The sequence below is a fragment of the Taudactylus pleione genome, unplaced genomic scaffold, assembly GCF_031769625.1.
Source record: "Taudactylus pleione unplaced genomic scaffold, aTauple2 ptg000109l, whole genome shotgun sequence".
NCBI classification, from domain to species: Eukaryota; Metazoa; Chordata; class Amphibia; order Anura; family Myobatrachidae; genus Taudactylus; species Taudactylus pleione.
The window spans coordinates 13832504-13852539 of record NW_028284511.1 but is presented as its reverse complement, the minus strand read 5'-3'; the positions used below and the strand labels follow the sequence as shown (position 1 = coordinate 13852539).

The following is a 20036-nucleotide window of genomic DNA, read 5'->3' as shown; positions in this document are numbered from 1 at the left end:
CCAGAAATCAAAATGTGTATAAAAACACTTAACCAAATGGCTCCATATCTCAGGGGTTAGAGCACTGGTCTCGTAAACCTGGTGTCATGAGTTCAACTCTCACTGGGGCCTAATTCTTCTTTATTGTTACAGCTGCTAAAACTTAATTTGCAGCACCCTATATTGCAATACTCTGCTTTAGTATGCTAAATGAGAAGATGATGAATACACACACTTGTATAGCCAAATTGGAAAGACACTTATCACATTCAGTCTAATCTATTGACAAGTTTCAAGAGCATAGTTGAAAATATTTGTGTAATCTTTTATTGGATCAATTTCCTTCAAACTGATACTGCCAGCATGGTTATTCACCATCATTGTAAAATTAATATTAAAGATTTCCAATTATTTTAATTTAAAAAGAGCATTTAAAGCACATATCAACATGCATTGCATAGAGCAGATTTCATCTTGCTCAATTGATACTGATATTTTGAACTGATATACATAGGTGCCAATAGATATAACTGAAGGCTGATTTGAACATGTAAGCATATATACTCTACACGTGCAAGCAGACTCATGGTAATGACCACTAATGACTACAAATAACTCTATAAATATGTGCGGCTATAATATTTTGAAATAATTCCACCCTATGGATCCTAAAGTTGGAAAGCCATTGAAACTTTGACCAATTTTGTATCTATATTATATGCACACTAACATAAAACAGCCAATTTTAAAATGCATTGAAAGAATTTGATTCAAAGTGTCTACCAGGTATACCTCAATTATAGATATTGCATATATATCAGAATAGGCCATTTGTAAAAAGTGGATTTTTGGACAATGAGATACAATTAATAAAATCCAATGACATATTGGATTTTATTTGCTAAAAAAGTTAGAAATTGCTATGAATTACTTTTTACAGTTTTAGAATCATTTCTATTCACCAATTTCCATAGGTGTCTTCCACTACTTCTACATGTTTTCATAAATGTCCCCATAAATAATACAGTAAAGGAATCAACATGACAATAAATAGGACCAACTGAAAGAAAACAGTATACATAATCCTACATTTTAAATTGTCATATTAGTGTTAAAGTATAATGAAAACCAAAGTTGAAGTGTTCCTTTATAAGGCAGGAGGATAAAATATTTTGTTTTATGTTAACCTGGCCTCTCTCCTACAGCTCTTTAAGAAGGAAAGTAATACATTCCTAGTCCATTATAGACGACTACAACTGCTTTTCCAAGTTTTGTGACTGTCTTGATGCAATCTTGAATTACCTTAAGATGACCATAAACACAGCAATTGTAATTGAAAAAAGTACAGTTACCCGAAAAGATTTGAAATTTGCTGTATATTGTTTTCCATCCTCAACCAGACACCAAAATGTGTATAAAAACACTTAACCAAATGGTTTCATAGCTCAGGGGTTAGAGCACTGGTCTTGTAAACCAGGTGTCATGAGTTCACTGGGGCCTAATGCTTCCTTGTTGTTACAGCTGCTAAAACTTAAGATACAGCACCCTATATTGCAATACTCTGCTTTAGTACGCTAAATGAAAAGATGATGAATATACACACTTATATAGCCAAATTGGAAAGAGTCATATCACATTCAGTCTAATTTATTGACTGGTTTCAAGAAAATATTTGTGTTATCTTTTATTGGACCAATTTCCTTCAAACTGATACTCCTAACATGGTTATTCACTATCATTATCAAATTAATATAAAAGATTTCCAATTATTTTACTTTAAAAAGAGCAGTTAAAGCACATATCAACATGCATTGCATATAGAAGATTTCATTTTGCTTAGTTGATACCGATATTTTGAACTGAAACATAGGTGCCAATAGATATAACTGAAGGCAGATTTGAACATATAAGCATATATACTCTGCACCTGCAAGCATACTCAGGGTAATGACCAGTAATGACTTCAAATAACTCTATAAAGATGTCCGGCTATAACATTTTGAAATAATTCCACCCTATGGATCCTAAGGTTGGAAAGCCATGGAAAGTATGACCAATTTTGTATCTGTGTTTTATACACTCCACACCAACATAAGAAAGCTCATTTTAAAATGCATTTAAATAATTTGATTCAAAGTGTCTACATTTGTAAAAAGTGGATTTTTGGACAAAGAGATATAATTAATAAAATCCAATGAGATATTGTATTTTATTTGCTAAAAAAATTAGAAATTGAATTACTTTTTACAGTTGTAGAATCATTTCTAGTCACCAATTTACATAGGTGTCTTCCACTACTTCTACATGTTTTCATAAATGTCCCCATAAATAATACAGTAAATGAGTCAACATGACAATAAATAGGACCAACTGAAAGAAAACAGCATACATAAGCCTACATTTTAAATTGTCATATTAGTGTTAAAGTACGTCGAAAACCAAAGTTGAAGTGTTCCTTTATAAAGCAGGAGGATAAAATATTATGTTTTATGTTAACCTGGCCTCTCTCCTACAGCTCTTTAAGAAGCAAAGTAATACATTCCTAGTCCATTATAGACGACTACAACTACTTTGCCAATTTTATGTGGCTGTCTTGATACAATCTTGAAGTACCTTAAGATGACCATAAACACAACAATTGTAATTGAAAAAAGTACATTTACCCGAAAAGATTTGAAATTTGATGTATATTGTTTTCCATCCTCAACCTGAAACCAAAATGTGTATAACAACACTTAACCAAATGGCTCCATAGGTCAGGGGTTAGAGCACTGGTCTCGTAAACCAGGTGTCATGAGTTCAACTTTCACTGGGGCCTAATTCTTCTTTATTGTTACAGCTGCTAAAATTTAAGTTGCAGCACCCTATATTGCAATACTCTGCTTTAGTATGCTATATGAGAAGATGATAAATACACACACTTGTATAGCCAAATTGGAAAGACTCTTATCACATTCAGTCTAATCTATTGACTAGTTTCAAGAGCATAGTTGAAAATATTTGTGTAATCTTTTATTGTATCAATTTCCTTGAAACTGATACTGCCAGCATGGTTATTCACCATCATTGTAAAATTAATATTAAAGATTTCCAATTATTTTAATTTAAATAGAGCATTTAAAGCACATATCAACATGCATTACATAGAGCAGATTTCATCTTGCTCAATTGATACTGATAATTTGAACTGATATACATAGGTGACAATAGATATAACTGAAGGCAGATTTGAACATGTAAGCATATATACTCTACACGTGCAAGCAGGCTCATGGTAATTACCACTAATGACTACAAATAACTCTATAAATATGTGCGGCTATAATATTTTGAAATAATTCCACCCTATGGATCCTAAAGTTGGAAAGCCATGGAAACTTTGACCAATTTTGTATCTATATTATATACACACTAACATAAAACAGCCAATTTTAAAATGCATTTAAAGAATTTGATTCAAAGTGTCTACCAGGTATACCTCAATTTTAGATATTGCATATATATCAGAATAGGCCATTTGTAAAAAGTGGATTTTTGGACAATGAGATACAATTAATAAAATCCAATGACATATTGGATTTTATTTGCTAAAAAAGTTAGTAATTGCTATGAATTACTTTTTACAGTTTTAGAATCATTTCTATTCACCAATTTACATAGGTGTCTTCCACTACTTCTACATGTTTTCATAAATGTCCCCATAAATAATACAGAAAGGAATCAACATGACAATAAATAGGACCAACTGAAAGAAAACAGTATACATAATCCTACATTTTAAATTGTCATATTAGTGTTAAAGTATAATGAAAACCAAAGTTGAAGTGTTCCTTTATAAGGCAGGAGGATAAAATATTTTGTTTTATGTTAACCTGGCCTCTCTCCTACAGCTCTTTAAGAAGGAAAGTAATACATTCCTAGTCCATTATAGACGACTACAACTACTTTTCCAAGTTTTGTGACTGTCTTGATGCAATCTTGAAGTACCTTAAGATGACCATAAACACAACAATTGTAACTGAAAAAAGTACATTTACCGGAAAAGATTTGAAATTTGCTGTATATTGTTTTCCATCCTCAACCAGACACCAAAATGTGTATAAAAACACTTAACCAAATGGTCTCATAGCTCAGGGGTTAGAGCACTGGTCTTGTAAACCAGGTGTCATGAGTTCACTGGGGCCGAATGCTTCATTGTTGTTACAGCTGCTAAAACTTAAGATGCAGCACCCTATATTGCAATACTCTGCTTTAGTACACTAAATGAAAAGATGATGAATATACACACTTGTATAGCCAAATTAGAAAGAGACATATCACATTCAGTCTAATCTATTGACTGGTTTCAAGAAAATATTTGTGTTATCTTTTATTGGACCAATTTCCTTCAAACTGATACTCCTAACATGGTTATTCACTATCATTATAAAATTAATATAAAAGATTTCCAATTATTTTACTTTAAAAAGAGCATTAAAGCACATATCAAGATGCATTGCATAGAGCAGATTTCATTTTGCTCAATTGATACCGATATTTTGAACTGATACATAGGTGCCAATAGATATAACTGAAGGCAGATTTGAACATATAAGCATATATACTCTGCACCTGCAAGCAGACTCAGGGTAATGACCAGTAATGACTTCAAATAACTCTATAAAGATGTCTGGCTATAACATTTTGAAATAATTCCACCCTATGGATCCTAAAGTTGGAAAGCCATGGAAAGTATGACCAATTTTGTATCTGTATTATATACACTCCACACTAACATAAGAAAGCTCATTTTAAAATGCATTTAAATAATTTGATTCAAAGTGTCTACATTTGTAAAAAGTGGATTTTTGGACAAAGAGATATAATTAATAAAATCCAATGAGATATTGTATTTTATTTGCTAAAAAAAGTTAGAATTTAATTACTTTTTACAGTTGTAGAATCATTTCTATTCACCAATTTACATAGGTGTCTTCCACTACTTCTACATGTTTTCATAAATGTCCCCATAAATAATACAGTAAAGGAGTCAACATGACAATAAATAGGACCAACTGAAAGAAAACAGTATACATAAGCCTACATTTTAAATTGTCATATTAGTGTTAAAGTATAATGAAAACCAAAGTTGAAGTGTTCCTTTATAAGGCAGGAGGATAAAATATTTTGTTTTATGTTAACCTGGCCTCTCTCCTACAGCTCTTTAAGAAGCAAAGTAATACATTCCTAGTCCATTATAGACGACTACAACTACTTTGCCAATATTATGTGACTGTCTTGATACAATCTTGAAGTACCTTAAGATGACCATAAACACAACAATTGTAATTGAAAAAAGTACATTTACCCGAAAAGATTTGAAATTTGATGTATATTGTTTTCCATCATCAACCAGAAACCAAAATGTGTATAACAACACTTAACCAAATGGCTCCATAGCTCAGGGGTTAGAGCACTGGTCTCGTAAACCAGGTGTCATGAGTTCAATTCTCACTGGGGCCTAATTCTTCTTTATTGTTACAGCTGCTAAAACTTATTTTGCAGCACCCTATATTGCAATACTCTGCTTTAGTATGCTAAATGAGAAGATGATGAATACACACACTTGTATAGCCAAATTGGAAAGACACTTATCACATTCAGTCTAATCTATTGACTAGTTTCAAGAGCATAGTTGAAAATATTTGTGTAATCTTTTATTGGATCAATTTCCTTCAAACTGATACTGCCAGCATGGTTATTCACCATCACTGTAAAATTAATATTAAAGATTTCCAATTATTTTAATTTAAAAAGAGCATCTAAAGCACATATCAACATGCATTGCATAGAGCAGATTTCATCTTGCTCAATTGATACTGATATTTTGAACTGATATACATAGGTGCCAATAGATATAACTGAAGGCTGATTTGAACATGTAAGCATATATACTCTACACGTGCAAGCAGACTCATGGTAATGACCAATAATGACTACAAATAACTTTATAAATATGTGCGGGTATAATATTTTGAAATAATTCCACCCTATGGATCCTAAAGTTGGAAAGCCATGGAAACTTTGACCAATTTTGTATCTATATTATATACACACTAACATAAAACAGCCAATTTTAAAATGCATTTAAAGAATTTGATTCAAAGTGTCTACCAGGTATACCTCAATTATAGATATTGCATATATATCAGAATAGGCCATTTGTAAAAAGTGGATTTTTGGACAATGAGATACAATTAATAAAATCCAATGACATATTGGATTTTATTTGCTAAAAAAGTTAGAAATTGCTATGAATTACTTTTTACAGTTTTAGAATCATTTCTATTCACCAATTTACATAGGTGTCTTCCACTACTTCTACATGTTTTCATAAATGTTCCCATAAATAATACAGTAAAGGAATCAACATGACAATAAATAGGACCAACTGAAAGAAAACAGTATACATAATCCTACATTTTAAATTGTCATATTAGTGTTAAAGTATAATGAAAACCAAAGTTGAAGTGTTCCTTTATAAGGCAGGAGGATAAAATATTTTGTTTTATGTTAACCTGGCCTCTCTCCTACAGCTCTTTAAGAAGGAAAGTAATACATTCCTAGTCCATTATAGACGACTACAACTGCTTTTCCAAGTTTTGTGACTGTCTTGATGCAATCTTGAAGTACCTTAAGATGACCATAAACACAACAATTGTAACTGAAAAAAGTACATTTACTGGAAAAGATTTGAAATTTGCTGTATATTGTTTTCCATCCTCAACCAGACACCAAAATGTGTATAAAAACACTTAACCAAATGGTCTCATAGCTCAGGGGTTAGAGCACTGGTCTTGTAAACCAGGTGTCATGAGTTCACTGGGGCCTAATGCTTCATTGTTGTTACAGCTGCTAAAACTTAAGATGCAGCACCCTATATTGCAATACTCTGCTTTAGTACACTAAATGAACAGATGATGAATATACACAGTTGTATAGCCAAATTAGAAAGAGACATATCACATTCAGTCTAATCTATTGACTGGTTTCAAGAAAATATTTGTGTTATCTTTTATTGGACCAATTTCCTTCAAACTGATACTCCTAACATGGTTATTCACTATCATTATAAAATTAATATAAAAGATTTCCAATTATTTTACTTTAAAAAGAGCAGTTAAAGCACATATCAACATGCATTGCATATAGAAGATTTCATTTTGCTTAGTTGATACCGATATTTTGAACTGAAACATAGGTGCCAATAGATATAACTGAAGGCAGATTTGAACATATAAGCATATATACTCTGCACCTGCAAGCATACTCAGGGTAATGACCAGTAATGACTTCAAATAACTCTATAAAGATGTCCCGCTATAACATTTTGAAATAATTCCACCCTATGGATCCTAAAGTTGGAAAGCCATGGAATGTATGACCAATTTTGTATCTGTATTTTATACACTCCACACCAACATAAGAAAGCTCATTTTAAAATGCATTTAAATAATTTGATTCAAAGTGTCTACATTTGTAAAAAGTGGATTTTTGGACAAAGAGATATAATTAATAAAATCCAATGAGATATTGTATTTTATTTGCTAAAAAAATTAGAAATTGAATTACTTTTTACAGTTGTAGAATCATTTCTAGTCACCAATTTACATAGGTGTCTTCCACTACTTCTACATGTTTTCATAAATGTCCCCATAAATAATACAGTAAAGGAGTCAACATGACAATAAATAGGACCAACTGAAAGAAAACAGTATACATAAGCCTACATTTTAAATTGTCATATTAGTGTTAAAGTATAATGAAAACCAAAGTTGAAGTTTTCCTTTATAAAGCAGGAGGATAAAATATTATGTTTTATGTTAACCTGGCCTCTCTCCTACAGCTCTTTAAGAAGCAAAGTAATACATTCCTAGTCTATTATAGACGACTACAACTACTTTGCCAATTTTATGTGACTGTCTTGATACAATCTTGAAGTACCTTAAGATGACCATAAACACAACAATTGTAATTGAAAAAAGTACATTTACCCGAAAAGATTTGAAATTTGATGTATATTGTTTTCCATCCTCAACCAGAAATCAAAATGTGTATAAAAACACTTAACCAAATGGCTCCATATTTCAGGGGTTAGAGCACTGGTCTCGTAAACCTGGTGTCATGAGTTCAACTCTCACTGGGGCCTAATTCTTCTTTATTGTTACAGCTGCTAAAACTTAATTTGCAGCAACCTATATTGCAATACTCTGCTTTAGTATGCTAAATGAGAAGATGATGAATACACACACTTGTATAGCCAAATTTTAAAGACACTTATCACATTCAGTCTAATCTATTGACAAGTTTCAAGAGCATAGTTGAAAATATTTGTGTAATCTTTTATTGGATCAATTTCCTTCAAACTGATACTGCCAGCATGGTTATTCACCATCATTGTAAAATTAATATTAAAGATTTCCAATTATTTTAATTTAAAAAGAGCATTTAAAGCACATATCAACATGCATTGCATACAGCAGATTTCATCTTGCTCAATTGATACTGATATTTTGAACTGATATACATAGGTGACAATAGATATAACTGAAGGCTGATTTGAACATGTAAGCATATATACTCTACACGTGCAAGCAGACTCATGGTAATGACCACTAATGACTACAAATAACTCTATAAATATGTGCGGCTATAATATTTTGAAATAATTCCACCCTATGGATCCTAAAGATGGAAAGCCATGGAAATTTTGACCAATTTTGTATCTATATTATATACACACTAACATAAAACAGCCAATTTTAAAATGCATTTAAAGAATTTGATTCAAAGTGTCTACCAGGTATACCTCAATTATAGATATTGCATATATATCAGAATAGGCCATTTGTAAAAAGTGGATTTTTGGACAATGAGATACAATTAATAAAATCCAATGACATATTGGATTTTATTTGCTAAAAAAGTTAGAAATTGCTATGAATTACTTTTTACAGTTTTAGAATCATTTCTATTCACCAATTTACATAGGTGTCTTCCACTACTTCTACATGTTTTCATAAATGTCCCCATAAATAATACAGTAAAGGAATCAACATGACAATAAATAGGACCAACTGAATGAAAACAGTATACATAATCCTACATTTTAAATTGTCATATTAGCGTTAAAGTATAATGAAAACCAAAGTTGAAGTGTTCCTTTATAAGGCAGGAGGATAAAATATTTTGTTTTATGTTAACCTGGCCTCTCTCCTACAGCTCTTTAAGAAGGCAAGTAATACATTCCTAGTCCATTATAGACGACTACAACTACTTTTCCAAGTTTTGTGACTGTCTTGATGCAATCTTGAAGTAACTTAAGATGACCATAAACACAACAATTGTAACTGAAAAAAGTACATTTACAGGAAAAGATTTGAAATTTGCCGTATATTGTTTTCCATCCTCAACCAGACACCAAAATGTGTATAAAAACACTTAACCAAATGGTCTCATAGCTCAGGGGTTAGAGCACTGGTCTTGTAAATCAGGTGTCATGAGTTCACTGGGGCCTAATGCATCATTGTTGTTACAGCTGCTAAAACTTAAGATGCAGCACCCTATATTGCAATACTCTGCTTTAGTACACTAAATGAGAAGATGATGAATATACACACTTGTATAGCCAAATTGGAAAGAGACATATCACATTCAGTCTAATCTATTGACTGGTTTCAAGAAAATATTTGTGTTATCTTTTATTGGACCAATTTCCTTCAAACTGATACTCCTAACATGGTTATTCACTATCATTATAAAATTAATATAAAAGATTTCCAATTATTTTACTTTAAAAAGAGCATTAAAGCACATATCAAGATGCATTGCATAGAGCAGATTTCATTTTGCTCAATTGATACCGATAGTTTGAACTGATACATAGGTGCCAATAGATATAACTGAAGGCAGATTTGAACATATAAGCATATATACTCTGCACCTGCAAGCAGACTCAGGGTAATGACCAGTAATGACTTCAAATAACTCTATATAGATGTCCGGCTATAACATTTTGAAATAATTCCACCCTATGGATCCTAAAGTTGGAAAGCCATGGAAAGTATGACCAATCTTGTATCTGTATTATATACACTCCACACTAACATAAGAAAGCTCATTTTAAAATGTATTTAAATAATTTGATTCAAAGTGTCTACATTTGTAAAAAGTGGATTTTTGGACAAAGTGATATAATTAATAAAATCCAATGAGATATTGTATTTTATTTGCTAAAAAAATTTAGAATTGAATTACTTTTTACAGTTGTAGAATCATTTCTGTTCACTAATTTACATAGGTGTCTTCTACTACTTCTACATGTTTTCATAAATGTCCCCATAAATAATACAGTAAATGAGTCAACATGACAATAAATAGGACCAACTGAAAAAAAACAGTATACATAAGCCTACATTTTAAATTGTCATATTAGTGTTAAAGTATAATGAAAACCAAAGTTGAAGAGTTCCTTTATAAGGCAGGAGGATAAAATATTTTGTTTTATGTTAACCTGGCCTCTCTCCTACAGCTCTTTAAGAAGCAAAGTAACACATTCCTAGTCCATTATAGATGACTACAACTACTTTGCCAATTTTTGTGACTGTCTTGATACAATCTTGAAGTACCTTAAGATGACCATAAACACAACAATTGAAATTGAAAAAAGTACAGTTACCGGAAAAGATTTGAAATTTGCTGTATATTGTTTTCCATCCTCAACCAGACATCAAAATGTGTATAAAAACACTTAACCAAATGGTTTCATAGCTCAGGGGTTAGAGCACTGGTCTTGTAAACCAGGTGTCATGAGTTCACTGGGGCCTAATGCTTCCTTGTTGTTACAGCTGCTAAAACTTAAGATACAGCACCCTATATTGCAACACTCTGCTTTAGTACGCTAAATGAAAAGATGATGAATATACACACTTGTATAGCCAAATTGGAAAGAGTCATATCACATTCAGTCTAATTTATTGACTGGTTTCAAGAAAATATTTGTGTTATCTTTTATTGGACCAATTTCCTTCAAACTGATACTCCTAACATGGTTATTCACTATCATTATCAAATTAATATAAAAGATTTCCAATTATTTTACTTTAAAAAGAGCAGTTAAAGCACATATCAACATGCATTGCATATAGAAGATTTAATTTTGCTCAGTTGATACCGATAATTTGAACTGAAACATAGGTGCCAATAGATATAACTGAAGGCAGACTTGAACATATAAGCATATATACTCTGCACCTGCAAGCAGACTTAGGGTAATGACCAGTAATGACTTCAAATAACTCTATAAAGATGTCCGGCTATAACATTTTGAAATAATTCCACCCTATGGATCCTAAAGTTGGAAAGCCATGGAAAGTATGACCAATTTTGTAACTGTATTTTATACACTCCACACTAACATAAGAAAGCTCATTTTAAAATGCATTTAATTAATTTGATTCAAAGTGTCTACATTTGTAAAAAGTGGATTTTTGGACAAAGAGATATAATTAATAAAATCCAATGAGATATTGTATTTTATTTGCTAAAAAAAAGTAGAAATTGAATTACTTTTTACGGTTGTAGAATCATTTCTATTCACCAATTTACATAGGTGTCTTCCACTACTTCTACATGTTTTCATAAATGTCCCCATAAATAATACAGTAAATGAGTCAACATGACAATAAATAGGACCAACTAAAAGAAAACAGCATACATAAGCCTACATTTTAAATTGTCATATTAGTGTTAAAGTATGTCGAAAACCAAAGTTGAAGTGTTCCTTTATAAAGCAGGAGGATAAAATATTTTGTTTTATGTTAACCTGGCCTCTCTCCTACAGCTCTTTAAGAAGCAAAGTAATACATTCCTAGTCCATTATAGACGACTACAACTACTTTGCCAATTTTATGTGGCTGTCTTGATACAATCTTGAAGTACCTTAAGATGACCATAAACACAACAATTGTAATTGAAAAAAGTACATTTACCCGAAAAGATTTGAAATTTGATGTATATTGTTTTCCATCCTCAACCAGAAACCAAAATGTGTATAACAACACTTAACCAAATGGCTCCATAGCTCAGGGGTTAGAGTACTGGTCTCGTTAACCAGGTGTCATGAGTTCAACTCTCACTGGGGCCTAATTCTTCTTTATTGTTACAGCTGCTAAAACTTAATTTGCAGCACCCTATATTGCAATACTCTGCTTTAGTATGCTAAATGAGAAGATGATGAATACACACACTTGTATAGCCAAATTGGAAAGACACTTATCACATTCAGTCTAATCTATTGACTAGTTTCAAGAGCATAGTTGAAAATATTTGTGTAATCTTTTATTGGATCAATTTCCTTCAAACTGATACTGCCAGCATGGTTATTCACCATCATTGTAAAATTAATATTAAAGATTTCCAATTATTTTAATTTAAAAAGAGCATTTAAAGCACATATCAACATGCATTGCATAGAGCAGATTTCATCTTGCTCAATTGATACTGATATTTTGAACTGATATACATAGGTGACAATAGATATAACTGAAGGCTGATTTGAACATGTAAGCATATATACTCTACACGTGCAAGCAGACTCATGGTAATGACCACTAATGACTACAAATAACTCTATAAATATGTGCGGGTATAATATTTTGAAATAATTCCACCCTATGGATCCTAAAGTTGGAAAGCCATGGAAACTTTGACCAATTTTGTATCTATATTATATACACACTAACATAAAACAGCCAATTTTAAAATGCATTTAAAGAATTTGATTCAAAGTGTCTACCAGGTATACCTCAATTATAGATATTGCATATATATCAGAATAGGCCATTTGTAAAAAGTGGATTTTTGGACAATGAGATACAATTAATAAAATCCAATGACATATTGGATTTTATTTGCTAAAAAAGTTAGAAATTGCTATGAATTACTTTTTACAGTTTTAGAATCATTTCTATTCTCCAATTTACATAGGTGTCTTCCACTACTTCTACATGTTTTCATAAATGTCCCCATAAATAATACAGTAAAGGAATCAACATGACAATAAATAGGACCAACTGAAAGAAAACAGTATACATAATCCTACATTTTAAATTGTCATATTAGTGTAAAAGTATAATGAAAACCAAAGTTGAAGTGTTCCTTTATAAGGCAGGAGGATAAAATATTTTGTTTTATGTTAACCTGGCTTCTCTCCTACAGCTCTTTAAGAAGGAAAGTAATACATTCCTAGTCCATTATAGACGACTACAACTGCTTTTCCAAGTTTTGTGACTGTCTTGATGCAATCTTGAAGTACCTTAAGATGACCATAAACACAACAATTGTAACTGAAAAAAGTACATTTACTGGAAAAGATTTGAAATTTGCTGTATATTGTTTTCCATCCTCAACCAGACACCAAAATGTGTATAAAAACACTTAACCAAATGGTCTCATAGCTCAGGGGTTAGAGCACTGGTCTTGTAAACCAGGTGTCATGAGTTCACTGGGGCCTAATGCTTCATTGTTGTTACAGCTGCTAAAACTTAAGATGCAGCACCCTATAATGCAATACTCTGCTTTAGTACACTAAATGAAAAGATGATGAATATACACACTTGTATAGCCAAATTAGAAAGAGACATATCACATTCAGTCTAATCTATTGACTGGTTTCAAGAAAATATTTGTGTTATCTTTTATTGGACCAATTTCCTTCAAACTGATACTCCTAACATGGTTATTCACTATCATTATAAAATTAATATAAAAGATTTCCAATTATTTTACTTTAAAAAGAGCATTAAAGCACATATCAAGATGCATTGCATAGAGCAGATTTCATTTTGCTCAATTGATACCGATATTTTGAACTGATACATAGGTGCCAATAGATATAACTGAAGGCAGATTTGAACATATAAGCATATATACTCTGCACCTGCAAGCCGACTCAGGGTAATGACCAGTAATGACTTCAAATAACTCTATAAAGATGTCCGGCTATAACATTTTGAAATAATTCCACCCTATGGATCCTAAAGTTGGAAAGCCATGGAAAGTATGACCAATTTTGTATCTGTATTATATACACTCCACACTAACATAAGAAAGCTCATTTTAAAATGCATTTAAATAATTTGATTCAATGTGTCTACATTTGTAAAAAGTGGATTTTTGGACAAAGATATAATTAATAAAATCCAATGAGATATTGTATTTTATTTGCTAAAAAAATTAGAAATTGAATTACTTTTTACAGTTGTAGAATCATTTCTAGTCACCACTTTACATAGGTGTCTTCCACTACTTCTACATGTTTTCATAAATGTCCCCATAAATAATACAGTAAAGGAGTCAACATGACAATAAATAGGACCAACTGAAAGAAAACAGTATACATAAGCCTACATTTTAAATTGTCATATTAGTGTTAAAGTATAATGAAAACCAAAGTTGAAGTTTTCCTTTATAAAGCAGGAGGATAAAATATTTTGTTTTATGTTAACCTGGCCTCTCTCCTACAGCTCTTTAAGAAGCAAAGTAATACATTCCTAGTCTATTATAGACGACTACAACTACTTTGCCAATTTTATGTGACTGTCTTGATACAATCTTGAAGCACCTTAAGATGACCATAAACACAACAATTGTAATTGAAAAAAGTACATTTACCCGAAAAGATTTGAAATTTGATGTATATTGTATTCCATCCTCAACCAGAAATCAAAATGTGTATAAAAACACTTAACTAAATTGCTCCATATCTCAGGGGTTAGAGCACTGGTCTCATAAACCAGGTGTCATGAGTTCAACTCTCACTGGGGCCTAATTCTTCTTTATTGTTACAGCTGCTAAAACTTAATTTGCAGCACCCTATATTGCAATACTCTGCTTTAGTATGCTAAATGAGAAGATGATGAATACACACACTTGTATAGCCAAATTGGAAAGACACTTATCACATTCAGTCTAATCTATTGACAAGTTTCAAGAGCATAGTTGAAAATATTTGTGTAATATTTTGTTGGATCAATTTCCTTCAAACTGATACTGCCAGCATGGTTATTCACCATTATTGTAAAATTAATATTAAATATTTCCAATTATTTTAATTTAAAAAGAGCATTTAAAGCACATATCAACATGCATTGCATAGAGCAGATTTCATCTTGCTCAATTGATACTGATATTTTGAACTGATATACATAGGTGACAATAGATATAACTGAAGGCTGATTTGAAAATGTAAGCATATATACTTTACACGTGCAAGCAGACTCATGGTAATGACCACTAATGACTACAAATAACTCTATAAATATGTGCGGCTATAATATTTTGAAATAATTCCACCCTATGGATCCTAAGGTTGGAAAGCAATGGAAAGTTTGACCAATTTTTTATCTATATTATATACACACTAACATAAAACAGCCAATTTTAAAATGCATTTAAAGAATTTGATTCAAAGTGTCTACCAGGTATACCTCAATTATATATATTGCATATATATCAGAGCAGGCCATTTGTAAAAAGTGGATTTTTGGACAATGAGATACAATTAATAAAATCCAATGACATATTGGATTTTATTTGCTAAAAAAGTTAGTAATTGCTATGAATTACTTTTTACAGTTGTAGAATCATTTCTGTTCACTAATTTACATAGGTGTCTTCTACTACTTCTACATGTTTTCATAAATGTCCCCATAAATAATACAGTAAATGAGTCAACATGACAATAAATAGGACCAACTGAAAGAAAACAGTATACATAAGCCTACATTTTAAATTGTCATATTAGTGTTAAAGTATAATGAAAACCAAAGTTGAAGAGTTCCTTTATAAGGCAGGAGGATAAAATATTTTGTTTTATGTTAACCTGGCCTCTCTCCTACAGCTCTTTAAGAAGCAAAGTAACACATTCCTAGTCCATTATAGATGACTACAACTACTTTGCCAATTTTTGTGACTGTCTTGATACAATCTTGAAGTACCTTAAGATGACCATAAACACAACAATTGAAATTGAAAAAAGTACAGTTACCGGAAAAGATTTGCTGTATATTGTTTTCCATCCTCAACCAGACATCAAAATGTGTATAAAAACACTTAACCAAATGGTTTCATAGCTCAGGGGTTAGAGCACTGGTCTTGTAAACCAGGTGTCATGAGTTCACTGGGGCCTAATGCTTCCTTGTTGTTACAGCTGCTAAAACTTAAGATACAGCACCCTATATTGCAACACTCTGCTTTAGTACGCTAAATGAAAAGATGATGAATATACACACTTGTATAGCCAAATTGGAAAGAGTCATATCACATTCAGTCTAATTTATTGACTGGTTTCAAGAAAATATTTGTGTTATCTTTTATTGGACCAATTTCCTTCAAACTGATACTCCTAACATGGTTATTCACTATCATTATCAAATTAATATAAAAGATTTCCAATTATTTTACTTTAAAAAGAGCAGTTAAAGCACATTTCAACATGCATTGCATATAGAAGATTTAATTTTGCTCAGTTGATACCGATAATTTGAACTGAAACATAGGTGCCAATAGATATAACTGAAGGCAGACTTGAACATATAAGCATATATACTCTGCACCTGCAAGCAGACTCAGGGTAATGACCAGTAATGACTTCAAATAACTCTATAAAGATGTCCGGCTATAACATTTTGAAATAATTCCACCCTATGGATCCTAAAGTTGGAAAGCCATGGAAAGTATGACCAATTTTGTAACTGTATTTTATACACTCCACACTAACATAAGAAAGCTCATTTTAAAATGCATTTAAATAATTTGATTCAAAGTGTCTACATTTGTAAAAAGTGGATTTTTGGACAAAGAGATATAATTAATAAAATCCAATGAGATATTGTATTTTATTTGCTAAAAAAAAGTAGAAATTGAATTACTTTTTACGGTTGTAGAATCATTTCTATTCACCAATTTACATAGGTGTCTTCCACTACTTCTACATGTTTTCATAAATGTCCCCATAAATAAAACAGTAAATGAGTCAACATGACAATAAATAGGACCAACTGAAAGAAAACAGCATACATAAGCCTACATTTTAAATTGTCATATTAGTGTTAAAGTATGTCGAAAACCAAAGTTGAAGTGTTCCTTTATAAAGCAGGAGGATAAAATATTTTGTTTTATGTTAACCTGGCCTCTCTCCTACAGCTCTTTAAGAAGCAAAGTAATACATTCCTAGTCCATTATAGACGACTACAACTACTTTGCCAATTTTATGTGGCTGTCTTGATACAATCTTGAAGTACCTTAAGATGACCATAAACACAACAATTGTAATTGAAAAAAGTACATTTACCCGAAAAGATTTGAAATTTGATGTATATTGTTTTCCATCCTCAACAAGAAACCAAAATGTGTATAACAACACTTAACCAAATGGCTCCATAGCTCAGGGGTTAGAGCACTGGTCTCGTTAACCAGGTGTCATGAGTTCAACTCTCACTGGGGCCTAATTCTTTTTTATTGTTACAGCTGCTAAAACTTAATTTGCAGCACCCTATATTGCAATACTCTGCTTTAGTATGCTAAATGAGAAGATGATGAATACACACACTTGTATAGCCAAATTGGAAAGACACTTATCACATTCAGTCTAATCTATTGACTAGTTTCAAGAGCATAGTTGAAAATATTTGTGTAATCTTTTATTGGATCAATTTCCTTCAAACTGATACTGCCAGCATGGTTATTCACCATCATTGTAAAATTAATATTAAAGATTTCCAATTATTTTAATTTAAAAAGAGCATTTAAAGCACATATCAACATGCATTGCATAGAGCAGATTTCATCTTGCTCAATTGATACTGATATTTTGAACTGATATACATAGGTGACAATAGATATAACTGAAGGCTGATTTGAACATGTAAGCATATATACTCTACACGTGCAAGCAGACTCATGGTAATGACCACTAATGACTACAAATAACTCTATAAATATGTGCGGGTATAATATTTTGAAATAATTCCACCCTATGGATCCTACAGTTGGAAAGCCATGGAAACTTTGACCAATTTTGTATCTATATTATATACACACTAACATAAAACAGCCAATTTTAAAATGCATTTAAAGAATTTGATTCAAAGTGTCTACCAGGTATACCTCAATTATAGATATTGCATATATATCAGAATAGGCCATTTGTAAAAAGTGGATTTTTGGACAATGAGATACAATTAATAAAATCCAATGACATATTGGATTTTATTTGCTAAAAAAGTTAGAAATTGCTATGAATTACTTTTTACAGTTTTAGAATCATTTCTATTCTCCAATTTACATAGGTGTCTTCCACTACTTCTACATGTTTTCATAAATGTCCCCATAAATAATACAGTAAAGGAATCAACATGACAATAAATAGGACCAACTGAAAGAAAACAGTATACATAATCCTACATTTTAAATTGTCATATTAGTGTTAAAGTATAATGAAAACCAAAGTTGAAGTGTTCCTTTATAAGGCAGGAGGATAAAATATTTTGTTTTATGTTAACCTGGCTTCTCTCCTACAGCTCTTTAAGAAGGAAAGTAATACATTCCTAGTCCATTATAGACGACTACAACTGCTTTTCCAAGTTTTGTGACTGTCTTGATGCAATCTTGAAGTACCTTAAGATGACCATAAACACAACAATTGTAACTGAAAAAAGTACATTTGCTGGAAAAGATTTGAAATTTGCTGTATATTGTTTTCCATCCTCAACCAGACACCAAAATGTGTATAAAAACACTTAACCAAATGGTCTCATAGCTCAGGGGTTAGAGCACTGGTCTTGTAAACCAGGTGTCATGAGTTCACTGGGGCCTAATGCTTCATTGTTGTTACAGCTGCTAAAACTTAAGATGCAGCACCCTATAATGCAATACTCTGCTTTAGTACACTAAATGAAAAGATGATGAATATACACACTTGTATAGCCAAATTAGAAAGAGACATATCACATTCAGTCTAATCTATTGACTGGTTTCAAGAAAATATTTGTGTTATCTTTTATTGGACCAATTTCCTTCAAACTGATACTCCTAACATGGTTATTCACTATCATTATAAAATTAATATAAAAGATTTCCAATTATTTTACTTTAAAAAGAGCATTAAAGCACATATCAAGATGCATTGCATAGAGCAGATTTCATTTTGCTCAATTGATACCGATATTTTGAACTGATACATAGGTGCCAATAGATATAACTGAAGGCAGATTTGAACATATAAGCATATATACTCTGCACCTGCAAGCCGACTCAGGGTAATGACCAGTAATGACTTCAAATAACTCTATAAAGATGTCCGGCTATAACATTTTGAAATAATTCCACCCTATGGATCCTAAAGTTGGAAAGCCATGGAAAGTATGACCAATTTTGTATCTGTATTATATACACTCCACACTAACATAAGAAAGCTCATTTTAAAATGCATTTAAATAATTTGATTCAATGTGTCTACATTTGTAAAAAGTGGATTTTTGGACAAAGATATAATTAATAAAATCCAATGAGATATTGTATTTTATTTGCTAAAAAAATTAGAAATTGAATTACTTTTTACAGTTGTAGAATCATTTCTAGTCACCACTTTACATAGGTGTCTTCCACTACTTCTACATGTTTTCATAAATGTCCCCATAAATAATACAGTAAAGGAGTCAACATGACAATAAATAGGACCAACTGAAAGAAAACAGTATACATAAGCCTACATTTTAAATTGTCATATTAGTGTTAAAGTATAATGAAAACCAAAGTTGAAGTTTTCCTTTATAAAGCAGGAGGATAAAATATTTTGTTTTATGTTAACCTGGCCTCTCTCCTACAGCTCTTTAAGAAGCAAAGTAATACATTCCTAGTCTATTATAGACGACTACAACTACTTTGCCAATTTTATGTGACTGTCTTGATACAATCTTGAAGCACCTTAAGATGACCATAAACACAACAATTGTAAT

The 20036-nt window shown here is 31.4% G+C and overlaps 3 non-coding genes across 3 annotated transcripts; all 3 read left to right on the top strand.

Moving 5' to 3' along the window:
- The first annotated feature begins 5408 nt into the window (after positions 1 to 5408).
- Positions 5409 to 5481, top strand: TRNAT-CGU (transfer RNA threonine (anticodon CGU)). Its single transcript has one exon. It is a non-coding gene; the product is annotated as a tRNA-Thr (tRNA).
- A 6609-nt stretch (positions 5482 to 12090) lies between these two features.
- TRNAT-CGU (transfer RNA threonine (anticodon CGU)) lies at positions 12091 to 12163 on the top strand. Its single transcript has one exon. It is a non-coding gene; the product is annotated as a tRNA-Thr (tRNA).
- Positions 12164 to 17453: 5290 nt separating this feature from the next.
- Positions 17454 to 17526, top strand: TRNAT-CGU (transfer RNA threonine (anticodon CGU)). The gene has a single exon. It is a non-coding gene; the product is annotated as a tRNA-Thr (tRNA).
- The last annotated feature ends 2510 nt before the right edge of the window (positions 17527 to 20036 follow it).